Source organism: Xylocopa sonorina, chromosome 3 (genome assembly GCF_050948175.1).
Source record: "Xylocopa sonorina isolate GNS202 chromosome 3, iyXylSono1_principal, whole genome shotgun sequence".
Classification (NCBI taxonomy): Eukaryota; Metazoa; Arthropoda; class Insecta; order Hymenoptera; family Apidae; genus Xylocopa; species Xylocopa sonorina.
Window position 1 is genome coordinate 7,359,294 of NC_135195.1, and position 25,724 is coordinate 7,385,017.

Sequence of the window (25,724 nt, forward strand, 5' to 3'; positions counted from 1 at the left end):
TTCCCATTTGCTCTTCGAAATTGTCTGAACTCTCTGCTACTAGAAACGACTGATAACTCATTTTATAATAATTCAGAGCTCGCTATAATGTGTAAAATATTTAAAAAACTCAAAGAAAATCGAAAAACACGGACTCGAGCCTCTTCCGTTCTATATTTCACAACACCGTACGCATCATCGAAATGGTATCTCTCCATAAATTACCACGAGAACATGGAAGTCCGCTGCGCCTTTCCATCGATACTCTTAATTCCATTCTAATCGCATGGATGACATTCTAATGTCATTCCTCGCGAGGTTTTCCCCTTTATCCTCCCTTTTTTTTTGTCCCTTCCACTACGTTCAGGTCGGGGAACCCAGGACACGGACGGATTACCGTCCCTCTGTTTCAAGAGTAGGCGCGTCCTTAGAAGAGAGGCAGGGTGTACGTGTGTATTCTTTTTCCTGTTGAACGCGGTGCCTCGCGGTGAACGCCGAACGCATCCTACATCATACCCGGCTGAGAGTGGACGCATCCATATGTACGCATAACCATAAAGCGACATCCCAAACGTGGTATCCCGACGTCGAATGATGCCGCTGAAGTCGAAGGCATTCGTTATCGTAGACGAACGTTCGCACACTGCCGCAGCTAATCCGGGGCTCGTTTAGTGCGTTTCAACAAATTATGCGACCGCTTCTCTTCACTTTGTCCACGGCTGGAATAAATTTGTACCGGATGAAGCATGGAAATCGTCCCGGCCCTATTTTATGATTTTCAAATGGAGCGGAATACATTTGCGTTTCTGAGAAACGAGCCCTATCGGGCGTTATCTATGCGCTTAGGGGAGTCGAGTCGAGCGGTGCAGACCGCGTCGAGTTCGGGGTCCACGTTTATCACGCTTAACCCTCGAATGCGCAATTTTTACGACAATAACTAAAAACGAAAAAAAAAAATAATGCTGAACATTTGCATTTCGCGTGTCCCCGTTACTGGAATACACGTACAGAACGCCAGGAATAAGTGAAATTCCGACGAAAGTTATTCCTATCCGGACAATATAGCGCGTTTGGCAAAGTACGTTCGCGCGTGTACCAGCGCGTAAGAGAAGGCGAAGTAAACGACTTGCAAGAGCAAAGATCCACGGGGCTAAGACACAGGCAGATGTCAAAGGGTAGCTCTGTTCGGTGGCGAAACGAACGGCGGGTAGGGAAAAAGGTGGGGCGGCTCGCCGTTTTCCCTGTGGCTTCGCCAGTTTCAAAAGGTAAGCCACCTAATGGTCCGGTGCAGTGGCAGATGTCACATGTTCGCCGGTCGATGTTTTTCAAACGGTCGTTTTGCCGCCAACGCAAGCCGACGGCTTCTTACCCCGGCGTTCAAGTCTCTCGTAGTTACTAACGATCCCACGAACATTAGGCGAGCCGGAGATCCCGGCGAGACCGCGAAGAAGAAATTCCTGGCTTGTGCAATCCGCGTGCTCGTGTGCCTGGATATCGACACGGGGTTTCTTACCGACGATCGAGTCGCGGGTATATCTGTGTGCGCCGGCAACTCGGTGAAGCAATTGGAACGCGGCTTATCGAGGGGGAATGAGGAAACGCCGGTCGAAACGTGGAGCGAGCGTGCGTCGACGGCGTGGAGGAAAATTCGCCCGAGAAAAGCCGGATTTACGGCTACGCGAACGGAATATCGGCGAAGGGGAAGGGAACGAGCAGCTGGAGGTGCAACAGACGTGAAAATCGATCACTCTTCGACCACTGACGGATATATTCGCAGCCGAGGAGACGCTCGTCGACTTGTTGACATACATAGATATATTCACAACCGCTATTCTGTGTCAACTAGGAAAGAAGTAGCCTAGTATCGCGTCGACCCACTGAATCCTTATCAATTTCTTTTTGCATTAATAAATAGAAAAGTCGACGGTTGGTATCTACCTTGGCAAGGTATCCACGCGATCAAACGTTCTTCATCGGTGGTTATTTCGTTTCTACAAGATCTATCGACGGTACTCTGAACAATTCTCTGAACGAGAACAAGAGCGATTCCTTCTTAAAACGATCGCACGAGAAATAGTGCACCTTTGCGCAGGGTTAATACGACAGATCAGAAGAGTTCGACGTCGAGCCTGCTTAAATAACAACGCGCAAGCTGTATCGAATGCACCGTTAGTTCCTAAGTCCGACAAGCGCCTCTGTGACAAGGCGATCGGATCGCAGGATGACCGCAGCTCGGAATCAGAGTAAGGACGATCGCGTGTTAAATTTGGAACCGGCGAACGCGAACGCGCGGGGGTGGGTCGTCGATGGACGTTGGGGGGCTCTCGTGCTTTTTCCTGCGCGCGGTGTCAAAATGATCAAGAGCGATCGGCCGTTCGGTAGGGCCCGGCAAAAAGCTATATATCTGGTCACGTAGCGATCCGCGACAAGGAACAAATGGTTCCGCGGATCTGTTTACGTTCACGGGCCAGAATTTATGGGACGAACGTGCGCCGTGCCGCGGGTACGCGTACGTCTAGGCTCGCGCGGAAGAAACACACTCGTCGAGCGGTGGTTCCCGCCGCCTCCTCGGCCCTTTATAAATCTCCCGGCTGAAAAGCGGCGACGGTATGCAGCGGTTTTTACAGAAAACGCGCGCGCCCCGGCGTTCGCGTTTTCGGTGGCGGCCGCGCAAAGCCTCCGCGACGAATGTCGACGGGGGATACTCCGGGTTCGTGTTGCACGAGGGAAGAATGTACGCAAGAAAAGTAAAGGCGTGTCGATCGGCCGGACCGGACGGACCGGAGACCGTCTCCCGACTGTCGGCGACGTGTTCTCCGGAAACTTTCGCCGCTGCCGCGCGAACAACCGATGGAGCTGCGAGCTGGCCCCGCTACGCTAATCGTACCTCGACAATGGTATTTAAGAAAGTTGCTCGACTCGAAGAGTAGCCCGTTCGAATAGAGATTTTCGGTACCAAAAGCGTTTAACGCACGTTTCAACCATTTATAGTTGCCCGCGTATCGAGATTAACGTTTGCCAGCGTTGTAAGAGCGAATTAAAGGAATGTTTCGATCTGAATTTTTAAGGGAATGCTGGTACAAGCAGGTTCAGAGCGAGGACGATGGAAGAAGTGATTTTTCCTCGCTTCGATCGGTGCAATCGAATCGAGATCGCTAGACTGCTCGCAGCTATCGAGACAGTTATGGAAATGTACTAAGAGCCATTGAACTTGAGGAATATTCCATCGAAATGCTGGAAGAACACTGGCGAAGCGACGTTTACCGAGCAAAAGGTTAAAGTGGCTCTCGTACGGGGACGACGATCAACGCGGACGAGTCCTGAGGAAATATTTGCGTACTCCGTTTTGTTTGATCGCTTTACACGGCTCTCGGAGATTTCTCTCGGAACACCTGAACCTTAGGTAACGCGTCGCCGCGCGTAAAGTCACTCACCGTCTATTCAGCAGCGAACGTTCGGCCGGCGAAATATCCAAGGCAAGGCATTCGGCACGTTGCACGTTCGAGACATCAAGGAAACGAACGTTCACTTTCAAAAACACGTAACTTGGGTCCCGAGAGTTTTTCATGCCGCACTGAGCATTCGAAGTGGCGTGCGTTCCTGGTTTAAATTTTGTTCCGCGCGAACGATTGCTCCGATAGTCGATAAAAGGGCGAGTCGTCCACGTGGTCCATCGGGTGGTCGATAAAACGAGGGATCCTGGCCGATCGCGCGCACCGCGATCGAGATCAGCTCGTTCGTAGTCCGCGGTCCTCAAACGGTGTACGCGCGCGGAGTCACGCGAGACGGTGGACACGCGCGAGGAACGGCGGTGGCACCAGCAGACGTCTCCAGACAGTCGCGTCCATGAGATCAACTGATCGAGGTAGCACGCGAGATCGAGTTTACGCGGCCGATAAGAAGCTGCACGCGCGCACGCGTTATCACTGTCAAACACGTTGACGGCGCACTCTCTGCCGGTCTGGCATCGCTTCCACGAACCCGTTCTCCCGACCGTTGTCTCAGATTGCCCGTGAGCGGCCACGCCGGAGAAACGAATTCCTTCGTCGTACCTTCGTCCACATAAAATCCGAAAGTTTATCGTCACCGTTCCGGCCAACCTGTTTCCACTGACAACAGTGCCTCGGAGCGTCCTCGAGCCTCCTTTTGACAACACGTCCCGTCCGTCCTCCGTTCCCTGCGTGACAACCGACCGTCCGTTCCGCTGGAAACACTCCTACGGGAGCCCCGTATCCACCCACGACGGGATCCACGGATCGACGCACGGCTCTTTTCACGAATCACTACCGCGCTGTTTCACGGATAACCATCCGCCGAACGACAGACAGAGACAGAGGTAAACACACGAGCTGAAGAGCATATACACGAGAAAGGAAGAGGCGGCTTTCACGGAGAATTCCTGCCGATCTTTCGAGGCCTCCTCTTCGGTCCGCGCGTCTCACCTTGCGGAGAGCGAGTCTCCAGGTCGGCCATGTAACGACGCACAGGTCCACGCTGGGCACAAGTCCTCGCCTCACCTCTCGTGCACCTTCGGGCCTCTCCCTTTCCACCTTCTCTCTACCACCACCACCGGGCCGCGTTGCCCGGTACCGCCACTACCACCGCCGGTACCGGAGTCGCCACCACCGTGCAGTGCCTCTCCACCTTCTCCTTCGCCGCCGTCAGATTCCCTCGTCTCTCTCTCGCCAACCCCTCTCGACCGGCCAGAAGACAACTCCTAGCCTCTCCTCGATCCCTCTGGCCCCTTCGCGCCGTCCCTCGCCCATCCTTCTTCTTTCGCCTCCTCCAACTTCTCGTCGTCCTGCTCCGTGGATCACGAGGTTTCTCTCCACTTTACTGCCTCCTCTAGCCGGATAGAGCGGCGGCGGGCCCATAGGTACCTCTCTACGCGCGCGCGCGCGCGCGCAGCCACGCGGGCCACGGGGCCCCTTTGTCGCTACGTGGAACGAACGGTTCGACGGTGTGGATGGCACGGCCACGCACGATCCCCCTTGGTCCTCTCGCTCTCGACACACCTGAGGGTTGCGAGAGCGAGAGCGAGCGAGCGAGCTCTCGCGCACGGTGCATCTGGACTCGGACAAAAACATATGTTCCAGAACTCCGCTCCGCTCTGCTCCGCTCTGCTCGCGTGACACGGTGGACGCGAGGACGCCCGGGAGCGAGCGCTGGCGGTCGAACCAGTCTCCTGGCTCTCGAGTAAATTGGAGCAATCGTTGCGCAGGGGTGTCGATTCTTCGTAGACGCGCGATAAACGGTCCCCAAAGGTGTCGCGCGATACAGTCACAGCCGACTTTTTCGAGTCCACCGCATCGCGTACCAGCTGCATACCGTCGCAGAGGAATTCCGGAAGCGGTATCTTATCGAACATCGTGCGCGTTGATAAACTGACGTTTTACTTTCGAGTCCGTGCATCGAGAAAACGTAGCGCGAGGAATTCTTAGAAGTTAGATTACACGTTGCTGGGTGTCTGCGCGGTTTCTTGGACAAGTGGCAGACTACGTGTAAAGGGGCTGCTTTATACGTAGGGGAGGTTCTTTTGTAAATTTATGGAATTCGATAAGTTATCTACTTTTTTTATCCGACGTTTCTACGAAACGATTCGTTAGGTAAATATTACGCGAGCCTCGTCCCCTTTCCACGAATCATTAGACAACTATCCATCGATCGACAATAGCGGACGAGGTAGCGATGAAAAAACGGAAATCCATTTTGGTTAAGACAAGTTTCGCCGTTTGTTTGTATAATAAACGCTCGCTCGTGCCTAGACCTAATGGAGCACCGGTGTACCCGGCGAGAATGTGGAATCGCGTTACGTAAAAGCCATCTCGAACAGGCGTGAAAATACACGCGCGCAGTTTCCAAGAAGAATCCACCGCCGCGGCGGCAGTTCCAGCGAACCGGCGGGATTTTTCAAAAATCGCACTTGCCCGATTCCAGCGACCGTTTACTCGTTCCGTGAACCACGGTGAAACGCTTCGCCATAAATATGTAATAATACAAGTACCACGTCGCCGGGAAACGAGCGGCCTGGTACTTCTTTCAAAGCGTAAACGCTCTGTACCGGTAAATGACGGAAAAAGGGGGACGTTCCACGGAAGTAAAGGTCGGACTGACATACCAGATCGACGTGAGAATAACGGGGATTTGTCGGGGAAACAAATGTCGAATGTATATTCCATTTTAGCGCGATGCAGTTGAATTACACATAGTTTACGGTGAAAACTTTAGACATTCCATTTTACGATATAGTTACGGTGCGATTATCGAAACCGAAAACACGAATAAATAACATTTGACGCTAATCGAATTCAAAATAGCAAATAACTGCAATCAGCATGACACTTTGCCTCCATTACTATGCCCACTATTTCTGTCTAATCCCATCTAATATGTTAATCTGTCAACCGATACAATTTCTCAGAAACTGGCAGCATGTATTTAACAAGATCGCGTCATTAAAGACTCAATTCTCTGTTTGAACATCTCAACAAATTCCTCGACTGAGCTCTAACCATTCGTTCCAGTCGAATACAATCTTCCGTTTACTGGGTCATCGCTGCACCTACGGTCGAATCTTTTTTCCCTCGAGGCACCGAAAAAATCGCTATTCTTCAGATCGAATACGGAAGATAGAAACCCGCAACGACGCAGCCACGCATCTTCCCACAGAGTTTTCAAGGGCTCAGAGGGGTGGCATCTCTCGGTTTTTAGCAGGTGTCTGTCGATGCTCCGTTTCGATTTTTTCGATGCCCGACCCTACCAGCGGCCATCTCGAGTTCATCCCTCGTATTTCTCCTCCGAACACCGACCGAGCAACGCTGTCTTTGTTCCCTTCAAGTGGTTTGACTGTTCCTGCGGTATTGTTTGCCATCGGCTGACCTCACCCTCGCAAAAAAGGGTCCCCGCGGAGAGACACAGCCTACGAGTTAACGCCCGTAACAAGGCGGGAACAATACCGAAAAATTTATACCATTCGTCATTGTTCGAGGGCTGCTCCTCTCGGTGGGAGACGATCCCAAGTTTCTCGATCGACTTTGAGCTACTTTAAGGGTCCATCGTGAATTCTTCTCAACGATAATCCGACGGATAATTCTAGTTTCCACGCTAATGCGACACTTCTCACGTTCTTCGCACTCTACGCGCCTCTCGCGTTGCCTCTTAACGTGACGACATTTTTACTGCTGCATTAACGTGATCAAATGAAAGAACAAATCGAGCCAAAGAGTATAAGACAGTAAATTCAATGATACACGGTAATTTCGAGTTCATCAGAAAACGGCGATTCATTTTTCACGCTGACGTTAATTAACGTACGCGCGACTCGTTACGGGACCATAATGGCGGGCGCACGCGTTCGCCAGGTACCGATAGAAGTGTTCAGAGGCGCGTGGGTTTCAATTAAACCGCGATATCATTTTTCCCTGCCCTCGATCATCCAATTTGTTCAATTTCTATCGATCTTTCGCTTCCGTCTCCCTCCGTGGGTCAACTCTCCAACAACTGAGTTCACGTTTTTCGCGGGTAAAGCGAGCTGCTCGAGTGTGACTGCACGATCTAACTGCGCGATGACGAAACTTTTGCGTGGATGATGAAAAAATTCGCTCCGATCGAATCCGCGGGCGATTTAACATGGAAAGTTTCATCGAGCAGAGGCCGGGCTCGCGTGTACGGCGCGACAATAATTATGAATTAATTGGCTTGGAATTTAATCCAGTCGGCGGTGATGTAATAAGCGCGGGGTTCGTGCGCGTTCGATAAATATTGATCGTGACAAATGTACGAATGTTTTGTAATTGATCGATAGTGTCTGACCGCGTTGGTACCGAACGAGCTGAGAATCGAGATAATGTTACTCGGTGTTACGGCTTAATGAGACGTGACAACGTATTAATTACAATATTACTTTAATTTGTAGTTCCCGTTACAAACGATGCATCGATATTTTTATTTACACGCTCACGATTCCCTTCGATTTCGAATAACGAAACTATGCTCGCGCGACGCAAGTCACAGCGGTCTGCGAAAAAAGTTTTCGCGTCACTGAAATAGCGCAGACACGCCAGTCAAGGTTCTACCGATATCGAATACAAACCAGCACCTCGGCAAATCAAACACCTAATTATAATACTTAACCGCCACACTTTAATCCATTATTCATAAACTGTTACAAATATCATCCACTCCTCTCTCTCTCTCTCTCCTCTTTCTAGAAACCCAACATTATTCGAAAAGAAAAAAAAGGGGGCGAGGGGAAACTTGCTCAGCTGTCTCTGACGCGTATCCCAGTCTCCCGCCTCGCGCCGTCGGACCCATTTGCCTAAAGACTCCGAACCGTGGGCCCGAAAATTGTAGCACGCGCGTCACCGCGTCGAGTCGCCCGTAAGCAAATCGTTTCGCGGAATTCCGGCCGTGTCCTGGACACGGATCGGCGTCGTAATTTCGATGGCAAGGATAAGGAGGACGGCCGTAAGGAAGCGCGAGATCAATCTCTATGGCGGTCGCGCGCGCGGACCTCGAGCGGGACAGGGCAAGAGCATCGTATCTCGCGCTTCGACGCGCGATTTACAGCTGCCGCGTTGCTTTATTCGCCAACCTGTTCTCTCTTCTCGGTTCCCTTCGCCGGACGCTGCGAGCACCGGAGGAACGCTCGGCTCGCATTCCTGCTGTAACGCCGACCGCGTTGCCGTACGCGAATCAGATAAAAGTGGGCACCGGTAAAGTATATGCGCGCGGGACCCACGGCGACTTTGAAGAATCGACGTGGATCCACCGGGATCGCGCGGTCCCTGGTGCGTTATGGGTGCGAGAGATCGTCGAGGTGATCGCTGGGAGTGGGTGAAGCTGGTATCGAGATTCGTTCGTCGATTAAAAATTCATCGATGATTGTTGCAACGCGAATGTTCGAGAAAACGCGTTACTATTAGAAACGGAAGCAGAGGAATTGGAATTCAAATTTTGTTGGATCGGTTAAAGTTTCGAGAGAGAGAGCGTATTCGAGCATTGTTCAGTGGTGTGGGTTAGGTATTTTCTTATATTTATTTTAAGTGGCCTAATCTAGAATGCTATATACCTGGAAGGTGCATGAATTATGGATGATGCAGGGTACATTACGAATTTTTTCTCCGGCAGACGCGCAGCCGCTCTTTCTTAAAATTCGAAAATCAGTTATTCAGTATAATGAGCATTTTAGCACCTCCATCGAGGAACATGTAATTTTCGTCACTTTACTGCCAATCGATTAGTCAATGTCAATTAGACGTATAGTGCGAATCAAGTTTCAGGATCTCCATTTATCTCGGATTTATCGCTAATATTTAGCAGACAGCAGGAAATATTCTTAAATATCAAACCGAGAAACGTATCCAGTTTTACTTGGATTATAAATATCCCATTGCTCGTATAGATACCGAAGTTTCTCGTTCAACTCTCTAAACAGATAATTCCTAAAAAAAAGCTGACTAAATTTTACCACGAACGGCGATACGCATAAATTCGAACCTTATCGGGCACGTAGCTATCTCAATAATTAGAAAATGCCTAAATAAAATATCAGCCATCGAATATAAAATTGTATCCTCGTTACCTCTCGCCATCGTGCGAATATCCTCGAACTAATTTCAAACAAAAGTCTCTTCGAGGAAGGGAGAGAGGAAATTTAGTTGCATTACGCATACCAGAGTTGGTCAACGTTCCATTAAAGTTCGCGTCCTCGAGGTTCTCTTATTGCTTCTCTTAGGCCCTGGCATTTACTCATCGTCGAAACACCGTAATGCGACGCGGGGGGACGAAAAGTGGCAAAGCACCCTCGAGCAATCTCGCACCACGAGCCTCTCTCCCCATGGGCCTCGAGTTCCGAGTATACCACGGGCATAGAGCGCCGACCATAACGCTGGCCAGAAGAGAATACCGGTTCGGAAAGCGCAGTGGCGCCGCTACCCGAGGAATTCGCCTTCGGGAGAAAAAATCGCACCGCTCGACGGGATTTGAATAAGACCCGCGTCTTATGTCATGAAATTTACTCGACCGTTCGCTTCGTCGATGCGTTCCTTGGATTCCCGACACCGGGTAGGAACGCGGATTGTTGCTCGCGAACTTCTCCTTTCCCTTGCTTTCCTTCGGAATCTCGGACTCTTTACTCGCGTCGTTTCATTTTTCCAGGGATCGACAACAAATTTTTCATCGATCGATAAGAAATTTTTCACAAAAAAACGATAGTAAACGAACTTTCTCGAGAATGGATCGAAATTCGCTTTCGATTCGACCGATCACGTGGAGAAAAATTGGGCAAGCTGAAGGGGGAGGAAATCGCGCGAGAGTAATTGCCGATACGCAACGAGATTTCCGCGAGGACGTTAACGATCAATGGCCGATCGATAAGCGTGAACACAGTTCGCTGGCGAAGATCGAGCGCGCGGTTCCAAGAACTCGTTAATAATAATCCCCTGCGTAATTATTTATTTAGTCCATTTGCAGGTTCTCGTCTGTCTTAGTACGTGACTTCGCCGGTAATGAATCCCTCGTATATACGTAAGCTGAGTTACAACGACTGAGAGGCTTTCGACCAAATATACCTGGCTACAGGGTCGCGCAAAAGATGCGCCGCGGGGATAACACCGTCCAGCCGTCGTCCTTTTATTTTACTCCGTTCGCTCTTTCGCTCGTTCCACCCTCCTTTCCCGCCGCCATTCCCGGCCGGTACGTTCACGCCCGAGCCTCCTTGTTCTTTCTCCTCCGTCTATACACCCTTTGTCCGAGCCTTCGTATTTTACTTTCGTGCTAGCAGCGGGAGCCATTGTTCATCGCGTAGAAAATCGAACGAGCGTCGTTCCGTTCACCGTCGTTCCCGTGGAATGTCTGTCCGAAGGAGTTTTCACTTCCTGGAACACCTCGTCGACGCCCCTAATGAGAAGCGACTGACGCGGGGGTGGATCGCGGCACGGTTCAATCGAATCGCGCGATTTTCACTTTTCTCTCAGTGCGATTTTATTGGATAAGGATAAGGTTTAAGGAACCTGTAATCGTCGCGTTTATTTCGTCGATGATAGAATTCGTATAAATTCTGTTGAGAAATGCTAGAATAGTAATCTTGTTTTCGGTAACATTGATCGAGGGTGTCGTTACGAAGATTTCATTGCTCCTTTTTCTGCCTCGACTGCAATTCGTACAGATACAACGTGTAATCTACGTAATAATTGTTCGAGAATTTATAACTTAAGAATTGATAATCTTCATAATCTTTAAGGGGTGGGGAAGCGTATCAAGTGTGCGTTGCACTCTCTCTTGCCGTGAAGAATTCTTTAAAATTACACGAGAGGAGAAGATTAACAGTGTTCCGCGATATTTCCAAGAACTATCACAAGTCACTGCAGGAGCGTTTCCAGGAAGTATCGAACTATAATTTCAATTTTTATTTCCATCACCGCGTCAGCTGCCTCGATGGAATATCGACGGTGTTCGTGGACGATCAAGGGTGATGGAACGAACAAGAAGAGACCTGGCGGCTCGAGCAATCCTTCCTTGCGTTTCTTCGACCCTGCAACCCTCCACGACTCGTCTTAAGATTACCAATATTTGCAGGAAACGAAAAGAATCTGTACGTACAATCGCATTTTCTGTCGCTCTTTTCTTTGAGTTCTCGATTCCTTAATCTGTATCACGCTCGCTTAGCCATTCCTTCGGCTGATCAGCTTGCTGCGTCAAAGATATTGCGCTTCGTACATGCAACTTTGACATATTAAAAGTAACACTTGTCTGCGTTTAAGCGTTTATAGTTTAGTACGAGGTAACATCTGTTCTGAAAGATGTTGGAGTAATCGATGCAGAAGCTCGGACAACACCAGGGTACAGGGATTAGACGCGCGTTTAAGAATGTGGACGTAGCTGGGGCCTCGGTAAGAAGCACGACTCCTTTCAATTACGCCGACGGAATCGACATTCCACCGACGGACTTCAGCCATATCGTTGGACGGGGATTTAAAAATCAGCTGGAACTTCAGTAAGCCGGACGATAATCGCTGGCATTCCTCTGAAAATCACGCGGCTCTTTCGTCGGCCGTAAAAGCGGCGGGGAAAGGAAAAAACAAAAAAGCCGAGAGGAGAAAACCGAAACGAGTCGGTGACGGGCTAGCCGCGCGACATTGGCCTCAGAGTCTCAACTCCGCGTTGACACGCGTCAATAAACACTCTACCTTATTGTGCGTTGATAAAGCGATTCCTCGGGGATCGTTGGGACGCGTTGCAACCCAAAACGTGTGGAGAAGTACCGTTGCTTTGCAGCATGTCTGGTTCGGAGAAAAAGTGGTCTGAAGGCTGAAAGGAAAAAAATACGCGCGTACATTTGTACAAGACTTTTGGCTTTCTCTCTCTCTCTCTCTCTCGCGAGCAGGAGTGTGACGTGTCAGGGACACGCAACAATGTTCGCCAGGTCGTGTATCGAAGCAAAGAATTCGAAATGTCTAACGAGACCTTCCGAACGTGTGACACTCGACAAAATCAATCTCGACGTATATTCGTTCCGCATTTACGTACGATTTAAGCGACACTCTTTTTTGCACCGCTGCATTGTAAACTGTCGCAATTGGTCTGGAGAGCCGGAAACACGCGGCGCGAGCAAAAAGTCGGACGGTAAGGATGGCTGTAAAAAGGGAGCAGGACTATTTTGCAATTAACCGGCTATTTGTTACGATACAGGTAATTTCAGCACGATAATGACCGAACGATTTCGAAAGGCGAACGCTAATAAGGCGGATAAAGAAAGTTATCGGGCGAGTAACGATCCGTAAGTAACGGCAGGGTAATTTAATTGAGCCCCCGGAATAATGACGTATGTACATACGTATCGGAATATTATTGATTCGAAGGTTTCCCCCGTTTTTACCCCCGCCTTCTATCTCCTCCTCGTTCCGTTTCTTTTCTTTTTTTCTTTTCTCCTCGCCCTCGATCGATCCCTTCGCGGTTGGTACGTTTCAGCCGCGGCCTGTCGTTCGATCTCGATCGGTTTTTTCGCCGATGCGGCCAATTTCTTGACACATGTTCGGCCGTGCAACGCTGAATCACGGGGAGGGCAGCTTTTTATGGGAAAGCCGCGAGCGCGGTTTAAAAGTCAGCGAGGTAGCTACTTTCACCCGGTTCGCGTTGAAAAACAGCCGGGGGGCCCTGGATTTTTTTGGGAATTAACCGGAGCAAAAGTCAGCGTACGTCTCGAGATTACGACGTGCGGTGAGTAAAATCCACGCGGATCAAAACATTAGCCTTTCTTCTGGCGATCTCGTCCCGCGCAAGAACCGAATCGCGGAATAACAAGTTGGTACACCTGCCATCCGAGCCGGGAATTCGTGTAATTTTTTATCCGCCCGTCTCATCTGTCCGCCGTATATACCCGGTCTGCTCTATTATAATCCATCACACAGATTTCACTCCCATCATCTCCTCGAAACCAGCCATCTCACCTTCTCGCTACGCCGAGCTCTCGACTAATCCGACACGTTCCAGCGCTTCGAAACCTATCGAATTGCCCTATCAACCATTCGAGTGCTCTAGTCGTTTATCGACAAATAACAACGAGTAACTTTACGCTTTACAGTGACAATCGAGACGACGATGACGCGATAGAACGTGGAAGTGTGTAATTGATTACCCCGAAAATGATAAACCTACTAAACACCATAGATAATATCATCGAACGCGTCGACTGATCGGATGTAGCGGACAGGTTATCAAAGATCGACACTATTTTCTGTGAAAAAAACTTGAGAGACAATTTGGTTCCTCCAGTTCGAAAGCGAGACGCGTCCGTAAAGCGACACGACCGCGCCAAGCTCGACGTCCCGTGCATTTCCGAAATTTCCACCCCGACGACTCTTCTCCGACCCGGTGACTTTTCGTGGTACGTCACTCCAGATATCCCTTCGTTGATCCTCGGTACTTTGTACCGTGGCTTGACGAAGAGAGGCACGGAGGGTACATCACCTTCGCGTGTTTACCTCTTCGCCAACCGGTTCTTTCCTCCCTCTTCGCTCCTTCGCGTCGACCACTGGTTCCCTCCTCTCCTTTTCATCCTGCCTCTTATATACCTGTGTGTACAACCTCGCGTAGAACCCGCCTTCCCTCTTCGTTCCTCGCGCTAGCTGCCAGCGAGCTCCTCGTCGTCCCGTCCGCTCCGTTTCTTCCACCGCCTCGTCTTCAGCGGCGGATCCTCGCCTCTGTCGTCCCTCTGCCCGTTCTACTCGCGGCACCGCGGTATTCAAATGACCTCGGATGATGAATATGCCCGGTCTCTCTCCGGCTGACGGTAATTGCCGCTATTTCTGTCCTTACCTCGGCTCGTACACCTTCGTACGCGCGCGAACCTACGTGCATAGACAGATAGCCGAGCAGCTCTCCTCGTCAGCTTGTTTCTTCTCTTCGACGACCGATACGCGGCCCCTTCGTACCTTTTCCACCTCCCGTGCGCGCGCACCGTGTCTGTTCTTGCCATCCTGCGCGTCTTAATCCCGGGAATTTCGAAAGGAGCGCGAGTGAACCGCTCAGGAACGTGGCCATCGATGGTTCGACCCTTGCGATGTTTCTCTTTCGTATCGCGGAGGCGCGAATGGATCGACGAGTTCGATCTGACGATTATCTCGCTGACACGAGAGGCCACGGCGCTCTCGAGAGTGGAGCTCGAACGATCGCGGACGAGTTTTCGTTAAATGGGTACTCGTGATGTAGGTGTTTGTAGCGTGATCGAAGAATTCCATTTAACGACACGACACAGCGGGGGAATAAAATCGAGGCGAGTTTCGAGGAATGCGTTGTATTCATCGCGTGTACGTGTGAACTGAGGGACGCGAGTAGTTATTTTTCGAAGCGTGAAACGTTGGTCGAATCGTCGACAGTAATCTTGGAAGCTTTCCTTTTAAATGTTTCTAGTGTTTCGAGCGACGTCGAGGCGAGGAATATTTTGCTTGAAACGGAATGGTAATGTTTGCTCAAGGAATTAGATCCGCGCGATGCTATTTGCTTTTGCCATTTTCTGCAGCAACTTTATTTATATGTTTAATCGCATTAAAACCCGTGACGCAACGGCGTCGGTAGTCGCAGTCAGCGTGGAATCAAGGTTTCGTTAAGAGCGATCAAACGAATTAACGTAATAAGGGTATAATTACGATAATTGGAATCTTTAATGCGTTCGAGGAAGATCCTTGATGAAATATTCGAAATACCGGTTTTTCATAGAAACCTCTCGAACGAGATATTTTTATAGTATAACTAACTGTCCCACAAAAATTGTAAGATTTACGAGAATTTTTCGAACAGTCATACGATCGGTTAAAAGCAAGTTTTTCACCCGCTATCCGATAGCCTCTAATCGATCATGTTTCCCAGCGATAATTAACGTTCTCGCGCGTTCGATGTTATGCAACTCTGTCGGATATTTCCAACGATTAAACTACGCGACTAAAGGACGCGAGATCGATCAAAAAACTCCACAGGTTCTGGTGCACTATTGCAAATCACAATTTAAAAATAAAAGAAGAAGCAATAATAGCATACGATGTACGAACTTCGAACTATTCCATTCGCGCTTCGCATTGCCCCGTTCCATTGGAGAAGATGCACTCGCGACGAGGCGAAAGTTCAGTTATTCGACCCGGGGGACAAGAGACGCGCGTTCGAAGTTCGTTTAACCTTTTAAACGCAAGGAATCAAGAATATTATCAGGATTCCATGGTATCGTCGCGTTCTATCTAAGCGGAGGCTTCACTTCCCGGCTGCATTCTCACGCGATGAACGCTCGAGGATAGTCGCCTGCGTACCACGGATGGTATCGTCCTCTCCAATAGAATCTTTTTATTCGCGTCTTCCCTTCCCCTTATCAGGAGTTAACGCAGTGCCGCGAACGCAAGTCTATGAATCGCCTTCGGTGTTATCTCAAACGCAAAGCTCTTTCGACGAGTCGTACGTTGCAATTATTCGCGACGAAACTTCCAGAGACGCGGATAGAAGATACGATCGTAATCTCCATTGGTTGCAGCAGTTGATCCTGATTAATCTTCTTTCTCGATTGCACGATCCATTGAAGATTATTCTCTCGACGAAGAATTTGTTCGCATCCTGGTTTTACAGCTCGTGAACGTCAGAGGTTCGAGTCGCCTCAAGGGGTTAGGAAGGGGTTCGACTTTAATCAAGAGCCGAACGAAAGTCAACCGAAAAAGGCGAGGGAAGAGGTTCGAGATTCGAGTCGAGAGGGTAATTTATACTTGTTTCTTTTCTTTTTTTTTCATTTGCACGCACGTCGTATTACAAGGCGATGGCGTAGCGTTGCTTTTAGAACGCCCTGTACCGTAGGTACGAATGCGCGCGAGTAGCTAGGGGGCAAACAGCAATCATGTCCATAAAGTTCCTGTGATCCCTTCGTGCCAGGGCCTCGCATGCTGAATAACAGCAACTATTAGTGGGCCGTTGGTCATTACGATCTGTCAGTCGAACGTACACTCGTGTATGTGCTTGCAGGTAACCTTGACGAATGAAACTATCGGGCAGCGTGCGGATTTTTGTGTCTTTCCCTTCCATGGCGTCGCGAATACCTTGGCCAGCAGAGTCGATTAACTTCAACTTCGGAGCAAAATTGGTTTCTGCGTTGGCCAACGAATCGACCGCGTCTAATTTCGAATGATTTAGTTCGTTCAACGCGCGCGGTCACTCTGTCAACCCTTGTACAGAGTTTGTCAAGAAGTGCTCGAAAGAAAATTTCGAAACTTAAATTATAACATTTAGTGTCCACGATGTCTTCGAATAACTGTAACTCGAAACGTGAAAGATATGCTCTTACTGTATACTCGATACAAGTTTCGCAATATGGCTAATCTCAGACGCGACCCTTTCAGTCAGCTCGCTTAACCTTTCAGTTTTCCTGGGACTCTCGTTACGATTATGCAAAATCTCATCTGTATCTTCGTAAATGGCATCGCCTTCGTAAACGAAACGATGTTTCAGCGCAGCAGACAATTGACGACAGCTTCCAGCGAATCAGTTTAGCGGTAGGAACCGCTGACTCAACTCTCGGTTAGAAGAGGTGTCTCAGGGTGTCTAGCCGAGTTCGCCCACATCAGACCCGGTTCTATGCCTGTTGCTTAGGCGTACAATTGCACCGGGAACGCGCCAGAACGATCGACGATTAGGCAATAGCCGCCGTTTTATAATTGTTTCCCCGGTATGTCGTGTATGTATCCACCGACAAGGCCCACAGTTTCGTCACGCGTTGTCGCCACGCGTCATAACTTACGTTTCACGCGATCTGTTCTCGCGGGCGTGCGATAAATCTCGAGAAAATTTCGTCTCGGAGAACTTGGACGGACAGCATTCAAGGGCTCCAGGAGCTACTACAGTGCGATCCAGTTTATAATAATATCCGCGATTGAAATAGTTTCTCTCTTCGAACGAAGGTAACCTCTTCGAGAGGAATTTAAATTTTCAATTAAAGAATACCACAACTATTTGCATATCAATATTTTCGTACCTTCCACGCCATAGATTCCGTGCCGTTTACGTAACCGCGAGAAAGCGATATATCTGCTCGCGCCGCGCCGCCATATTTCATCCTTCCTTCGACGTTTCAGCGAGTCTTTCGTGGAGTTTCGTTATAAATTGGCTATTCAAGTCTATCAACCCTCGTCATTCCCTACCGCAAACATCGTTTCCAAATGTCAGACAAATTTCACACCGGTATAATCAAGGTGATCAAATTTTTTACGTCGAGAGTCGACCCAGGCTACTCGAAGTCGAACTCTTTCGTTTCTTCTCAGAGGTGTTTTGAATTTCGGACAAATGGAGACGAAATATCTGGATTCGAGGGAAACGAGTGTATCGAGCTGACCACCAGGGAATCGAAAACAGCTGGCTGTTCCGTGTTACGTGGTCCTGCACGCGCGAACGAAAAAGAGATCATCGTCATCGATGGAAACAATAAGGTTTCGAGCGTTCCGCGCATGGCATTCGTCGTTTCAGCGAATGAAATCGCGACGAGAAACCTCGTAAAGATCCAAGCGCTCTGAACAAGACTGGCGACGCATAAAGCAGAAGGGGCCTGATATCGTTCCGTTTGCTCGTGTTTACGTTTTCTACATTCCTGTACACCGTGGTGGAGGGCCAAACGTACGCGCGCCTCGACGCGCGCGGCGCACACCGAGAAGCCCCGCCAAATGTATATGGGGAACGATAGGTGATATAAAGTGGTAATGTCGCGAGCAACGTGAAACATAGGCTGATTGGGCCGGTTTAGCCGCGCCTTATCGCTTGCTGTGCTCGACATACATTCAACGCGAAACACCCTGTGGCCATTCCCAACGAGCCCCTTCACGTTCCCGTGCGAACGAAATCGAAGAACGTCCAACGCGATCAGACCGTTTCAAGGGCCTTCTCGGAAGAAATTCCAACGAATTGTTTTTCGAAAGTGTTGAACGACCGGGTTTCAGGGTTAAAAATAAGATTCACACTTCGAGCGACGCTTTTTGGGATCTGCTATTATACTTTTTGCTATTAGAAGTCGTCTTTTCGCGTTTCCTCGCATCGCGAACCACTTTCCTCGACATAGAGGGCGCGGTTGACGCGTCGAGCAGCCATCCATGTCATCGAGACGTTGCTGCTGCCGTTGGATTACTGGTTAAGATATTTTAGACGGCGTTATCGGGAGCACGACAGATCGTGGGCTTGCACAATTGAAATTGGCTGACGATGGTGTTACACGTACGACTGCGTAAAGTCTCGATTATTCTTTTTCAGTACACCACTGTTCCTCGAAAATGTTAAGAAACGAGCATATAACTCGATACGATTTTCTATTGATTTCCGATTCAATTGCAAAGTTAGTTGCGGAGTTACAAACAGGCTGGTTTAATAAAGCATCGAATGTAGAGAGACGGAGTGTTCGAACGTGACCTTTGACATTTTCATGTATCAGTTGTAAAATATTACAACGTTATGGCGGTGGTTGGAACATTCTTTCGTCGTGTTTACAGCTCATGCTACATTTATGAAACGAATCCTTCAAATTGTGTCATATGAAATGGTCGTTAAACACCGAAGGAAGCTATAAAAACGATCGACCGATCGCTCAGAACTTCATTAAATATTTCTTTATTATTTACTTTGAACATGTTATTCACTTTCGATAGTCGCATTCTTCGATGCATTTTCATATCGAACACCGTTCGCGTACACCGTGCACAAGTACACGCAAACATTCTTTACTCGTGCAGCAGTTTGGCGCGTTATACTGTTACTTTTCAAACGCAATCGGAAAATAACTGTCTGGAGGTAACGAAGCTGTCCGTACCTTGATAGGCAGCACGTGGGCGGCCTTTCCTTTCAATAATATTTTACGCTCGTGTCATTAACTTTTAGCAGAGTTTGCTTTCGAAAGTTTTCCTCGCCGTTGCACCTCATCTTTTCGCACGATAATTCCCTGTCACCGACCCTATTCGCGATTCCTATTAAATTCTCCGATTTAAGGGACTTAAACGATCCTCCTGTCGATTTTCATTTCAATCCTTTCCACGAAACGGGTTATCGTATACACCAAAATACCAAGAAACCGATTACTCGAACAGAAGTCACGATTCCTGCAAGGAACGACGCTTAATCCGAGAGTGAAGATTACGCTTGTTATTGAACAAACAAAAAAAAAATAGATACAGAATATGGGACGAAGATTTATTGAACCCATGGAACCGAGACGAGTCCATCGTCGAGCTTTCTTCACCCTAATATATACCGCATCAATATTTGATCGCGATAAAGTACGTCGTCAAGATAATACGTGAAAACGTGAACGTCTTTAATCGCGATGCACGAAGCAAGGATCGTTCGTGTGTCAATTATTGCCTGTTTATAAAGAAAAATACTTCTCATCGGCACCTCGACGCAAGCCTGCCGATTCGTAACTCACGCGACAGCGGTTCATCATTAAGAAGAAACAAAGATTAGTTCTCGAGTGCAGTAAAGCCACTGTTCGAGCATAAACGCGACATCGTCGTTCGTTAGCACACATTTAACATCCAATTAATATTTATTCACTGCACCTTACAACTGTTATCTTTCATCAATTTATTTGAACAGATGCATCCGTTTCTCTACTCATCGAGCCACTGTATTCGACACGATGCGTATCGAACGCTTTGGCTATTTAATTTCCTGAAATTTCGTTTCTCCAAATTAGAACACCGCGTATAAAGACGTCGGTGGCGTTAACGAAGCTATTCAAGAAGCAGTGGAAAAACTAACGAACGTTTCCATCGCGCTACCAGCACCGTCCCTTTCATTATTTCCCACGTCTGGCTTGACAATTCGCAGAAACAAACGCAGCGAGGACCAACGACGGCGTCTCGACCCCAGAAAGGGGAGGCGCGCGAAATGAAAACCTGTTGTAAATCAAACTAATCCCCCGATCGTGAGAGCAGCCGCTATTCAGTCGCTCGACGTGTTCGCGGACAAAACGCGAAACGAGCCACGATAACGTTCCAATTCACGAAATGTCAAGCCAAGCGAATCGCAGGGAGACGAGTCTCACCCTCGTCGGACCGGTAGCCGCCCACGCGATCTATTCCCGGCTCCCTATGGATCGGGCAGCAACGAATATCGGTGGTGGTGGCGGCGGTTGGTACGCGATTTACGCCGCGATTCGCGGATCAAGAATAATGCTACACCTGGCGATAAAGCATCTGCGCGCAATTCGATTATCAGCGAACGGTTATTGCATCGGCTGGCGGAGGCACGAGCGATGGGGGCTGCGGCGAGAGTCCAGTGGTCCTTATCGTCCCCTGCTATCGATGTTCCCCGGCCGTATGTTCAACTCAAATATTGCGAATCGCCGTTTCTCGCGCCACGGCACGATAGCGCACGCCGTTTACCACGGGCTGCGTTTATCCCTGTAAACAAGATCTAGAAAACCGGGCATTACGCGGCCGCGATCGTGCTGCGCGAATCGAGATTACGGTTATCGTAAACTGAACGGGAGCCTTGAGCTAGTACGGGCCTGACCCCGATTTCGATCGATGCTTGAAAAAGCACGCAGGCTAGGGTGCCACGTTAGAAGCCATGATGGAATTTACCGATTCGTTTGCACGATCGCGTAGTCTGCGAGGTGTGCTCGTGGAAGGGTGGATTATCGTAGGTACAAAGTATCGTGATTTCTGATGATAAGTTTTTTTTTGCGTTGATATTAGGATATTACGCTTTCTTAGATAAAAAAGAGACACAGGTGTTTTGTATTCGCAGATTATGGTACATTTCCATGAACAATAAGAGAAGACAGAGTCGTCGGTTTCTCTGTTTGCTTCGAGACGTACTCTAGTTAGCTTCTGAGTATCTTTCTTATCGCAAGATCCCCGTGAGATCCGTCGTGATCGGGGAAAATATTTGGCAAGCAAGAGGTCTACGATCGATAGCGATCTCATCCACGACGATGGCGTAAAAAATCGTAGCGGTTTCTCGAATCTCGAACGTGGAATGCACCGCGAGGGATGTTGTTACCTGCGCCACCCAGTTTTATCGCTTCGTAACGATAAGTGCTACTAAAGTGAGACCTTGAAAGTGAGTTATCGTCGAAATTTAGAGCACATTGTCCGAAGACGGCGGTGGGTATGTACATAGTTAGTAAAATGACTACGGCAGCTGTTTGCTCTCGCTGCTAATTCAGAGTTCAGTCTCTCTTTAACACACGCCCGTTGAAAAGCCACGGTAAACAGAACACGTTCCCCCGAGATACAGCTGCGAGCGTGACATTTCGAATTATCAAGTTCAGCCAAATAGAGTCGGCAAGCCACGGTTCCCTCTAACTCGATTTCGTTGCTGCTCTAACGCGCAACGCTTGCTCCGCAAACAATATCGCCCGACGAATTCTAGCGGCCACCGCCGCATACCTCGCTCCACGTAGAGAGAATGTACTATCCGGTAAAACACAAATGAGACACCGCTAATAAACATAAATCTCGCGTTATCGCGGCGGACTTTCACTCTGCAGTTTTATTGCCGAGCACAAACCTGATGCACGGTTCTTCTTATTGTCCGACGTCAATTCAAATGCGAAAGACACTGATATTATTTATAGATCTTGTTCGTTAACGACTATAATACCAGCGACATGTCGATGGATCAGGATTACTAACGGATCACTCGGCAACCTCTGCAACTTGTTCGCGTAAACACTCGCATTTCACACGTATCTTTGCCTCGATCGCAAAACGTCATCGCCTTCTCATAAATAACCGCAGAAACAATCAAAAGAAAATTCTACATCTCGATAAACCAATCGCGACGATCTCGAGAAGACGAGAGTCCCGTCGAACGTTGTACGCTAATACCAATTCGCACCAGCGATCGCTACCGCTAAATAAAAGGGTCCACGAACGTTCCACCCTCGCCACCCTGAGGAGGCGTTCGTACACAGAGGATATCGCACGTTCCACCGCTGTAAATCGAATTGCACAAGACCAGCGCTAATCTCTGCTGTTGCTCGCGAACGTTTCTCGAACCAGTTTACACCCGTTCCCCTATTCATCCTAATCCCCGTGGACAGCAGTGGTTTCACCGCGAATCAACGGTGGCATAGAAAGGAACGCGTGCGGCCTAGGCGAGCCGGCGGGGTTGATTTAAAAACGCGAATTACGAGCGTAGCGCCGCTCGTAACCCTACGGGGCCCGTGGAATGTCAACGGTAACTACCGTCGTACGTAGGAATAATATCGACTTCTTTACGGGTCGTTGTAACAGTACAACGGGGTCCCCCCGTTGGCCGTGTTGCGTTCCCCGCCGTGAATCGCCGAGAGAATGCCGCGCCAGGGCACCCAGGGACCCCGATCCTGCATGTAACCTACGCACCGTGCCGGATGGAGAAAACAAATAGCGTGATCGCTTAACTGTTGCTGTCTAAAGTGACTTTCGTCGGGGCACGGCCGTGTCACGTGTTCAAATATTGTGTAAGGGAGTCGACACGGGGAACGGGGCCACGGACGAGTTACGAGGGTGTCGGAGGGATGTATTATAATTCCGATGGAGCGCGTAGTGACTGTATTTTTTTCTGTTTTTTTTTTTGTTGGAGCTTTTCGAGGAGGGAACAGGCGCGTTTGGTTTGCTTCTTTATTAGTATGCTGCTGATATAATAGACGTGTTTTTCACCGTGGGTGGTGAAAGTTTGGTATTTATACTTGGTAGATATTGTAATATTAATGAGCTTTGGGGGAATGGAAGAGTTTCGTATGTTTCTGTAACCTGATCTTTGCTGACCGATATCCTGTGATCCGTGGTATACATTTTCGTATTGGTAAGAAGAATTTTGCGATCAGTGACTCGTAAATTTTATACTTGTTCGAGGAAAGAGTTTCTTTTTCTCTTACAGTCGACGTTCGGCTCGGTAGAAACACGCGCGGGACCATTGATTAGGTAATTCAGTCACGAAATCGTCGAACGTTCGTAACAAAACGCGACATAGAAGCGATTTGAAAACCGAACGCTTTGTAACATTAACGTCCGCGTGGGTCTGAACTAGCCACCGTTTATTCCTCGAAATAATTCATCGTTGGGGTTTGTTTTAATATTCCAGTCTGGACGTCTACGTTTACGATTCGTTAAGCTCGATAGCGGGCGATAACGATCCACGTGGCGATGAAAAATTGCGTGCGAAGCACACGGATACACACCACGTCCTGGATTACTGTGGTACGCTTTCGTTGAATTCGCAGCCCAAACAGTCGACTTGCACGCCCGCCATTCATCGCCACCCCTCAGTTCGCCTTAATCGATCTTTCGTAAAAACATTTGGAACAAATATCTTAATCTCGATATTTTTATTTTTTAACGTATCGTTCAATTTTCTTCGCTATCTTTAATTAAATTTACTTTAATTTTATGTCAAGCAATTACTGTGTTAATATAATTTTGCGTAGCATCGATACATAGGAATATCTTCGGTTACTAAGAATTTAATTATTATTGCCTCGCATTCGACAACTCCAATTTCAACCCCTTCGATCGGTATCGCGGTAAAAGTAATTACGCAGGGGCGCGCGTTCGCGTAACAACAATACCTTCGATCGAGCGATTCCAAGTGAGGAGCACAGTAGCCCTTGAATCCTAATTTGCATCACTGCATCAGTCTCTCGTTATTACCCTATCGAGTTACGCGCGTATCCCCGTACGAACGCAACCGACTCGAACCGTACGGGATAAGGGATTCATGGCCTGGCATTAAAATTGCAAATTGCATACAAGGGTGTTGACAGAGCGTTCCCGCTTTTTAGCGTCTCTTTCTTTTCGCCCCGCCTCATCCTCTCCTTTTTTTTTATCCTCCCCTCTCCCTTCATCTCGCGACAGTTCGCAGAAAGCGTGCCCGTGCCGAATCGCCGTTCGCTTTTAAATTATGTAACGTTTGCACGAAGCCAAATCCATTTGCCGCGAAATGAGTTCGAGCAACGGACGATTCTCGAGCGGAGACGAGCGGATCGTTCCGCGGGCCAAACAACCGCTGGTGTTTGCCGTGCAATCGAATTCGCGGTTCGAACGTGTCGTGTCGTTCTCAACGACGGGCAAATTCAATTAAAACGTTAATTGGAACTTGCAATTGGTAAACTCGTAACGTGAATTCGTTTTCGTTTCAAGGTTTAATTGTAGAACAATTTTGGAAGCGGCGACGATTCCACGCGGTGTTTAAGAATTTTCGAAACGCGTTAGTATTCCAAGGTTAAAAGGGATCTTTAATTACCACCGGTATTCTTCTCGAGACGCTGCAACTTGGGAGCCTCCGCGGGGCCCTTAAATTATTCAAAACCGCCAGCTTTTTCCCTCCCGGTAAAATAACAATGCTGGCAGGAATGCTTTGGAACGGAGGACGTTTTCTCACAAGCCTAATGCTGCTCCTCTAAAAATTCGCGCAACTGAAACGTCCTTTCTCCCCCCGGTTCGAGGAATCGCGGTGTTCGCACGTGCGAAGCTGTTCGCGGCTTCGCGCGTCGCCGGTCAGTTTCCATCCGGGGAACTTTTAGCGGACGTCGACTAATCATCGAGCGCCTCGGGAACGCAGTTTGACAGTCGCCAGCATTGTTAGCCGGCGCAGGAACGATAATTATCAGCCCTGGCGGCGATCACCGCGGAGGCATTATCGTTTTCAACCTGGGGATTTCCTCCTCGTCGCTTCTGCGCTCCGCCACGCCGTTCCTGGCACGAACAACTCTTTTGGTTTCTCCGTTTTTTTTTCCACCATTTCCTTTCCCTCCCCTCCCGCCTGCTTTTCTATTTCTTTCGCCGCGTTGGATAGCCGCGTCTCGAGCCGCCATGCTGCTGCGTGCCGGTTCTCACCTTGGCTCCGAGTTGTTCTCGGAAAAACAACCGGACCAGGGATCACGGAGGTGGAATACTGAATATTTCGCAAATACCAGCGGCAATCTGGCTAGGCGATTTATCGCCGGCGAATAATTCAGCAGCCGGCTCCTGACGCACGGTGATTGACTGAGTTTCAGGTGATCGTTTGGCGAAGACCACGGAGGCCGTAAAGCGGATATTCATGAGGTTCTTGAGAGCAATCGATGGGAAGATACGCCTGTTTTATGCCCGGTTTTTGCTGCCGACGCGCTTTCTAAATGGCGAAAATCGCTTCTTCCCGCACGATATCGCTGTTAACCTTCGTTGTTCTTCTTCTTCTTCTTTTCCGATTGAGATTTTCATGAGGATTGACGTTTGGTAAACCCGGGGCCAGCCGGGGAATAAGTCAACTGT

The 25,724-nt window shown here is 48.9% G+C and overlaps 1 protein-coding gene across 2 annotated transcripts in view; it reads right to left on the reverse strand.

Moving 5' to 3' along the window:
* Egfr (epidermal growth factor receptor) overlaps positions 1 to 25,724 on the reverse strand; it is a 158,834-nt gene that overhangs the window by 67,086 nt on the left and 66,024 nt on the right. The window contains exon 1 of one of the 2 annotated variants that reach the window (XM_076892434.1): positions 3,414 to 3,563. The exons of the other annotated variant lie outside the window; for it this stretch is intronic. The gene's annotated coding sequence lies outside the window, so the exon portion shown is untranslated. Of the gene's footprint in view, positions 1 to 3,413; positions 3,564 to 25,724 lie in introns of those variants that run through there. 2 annotated transcript variants of the gene reach the window in all.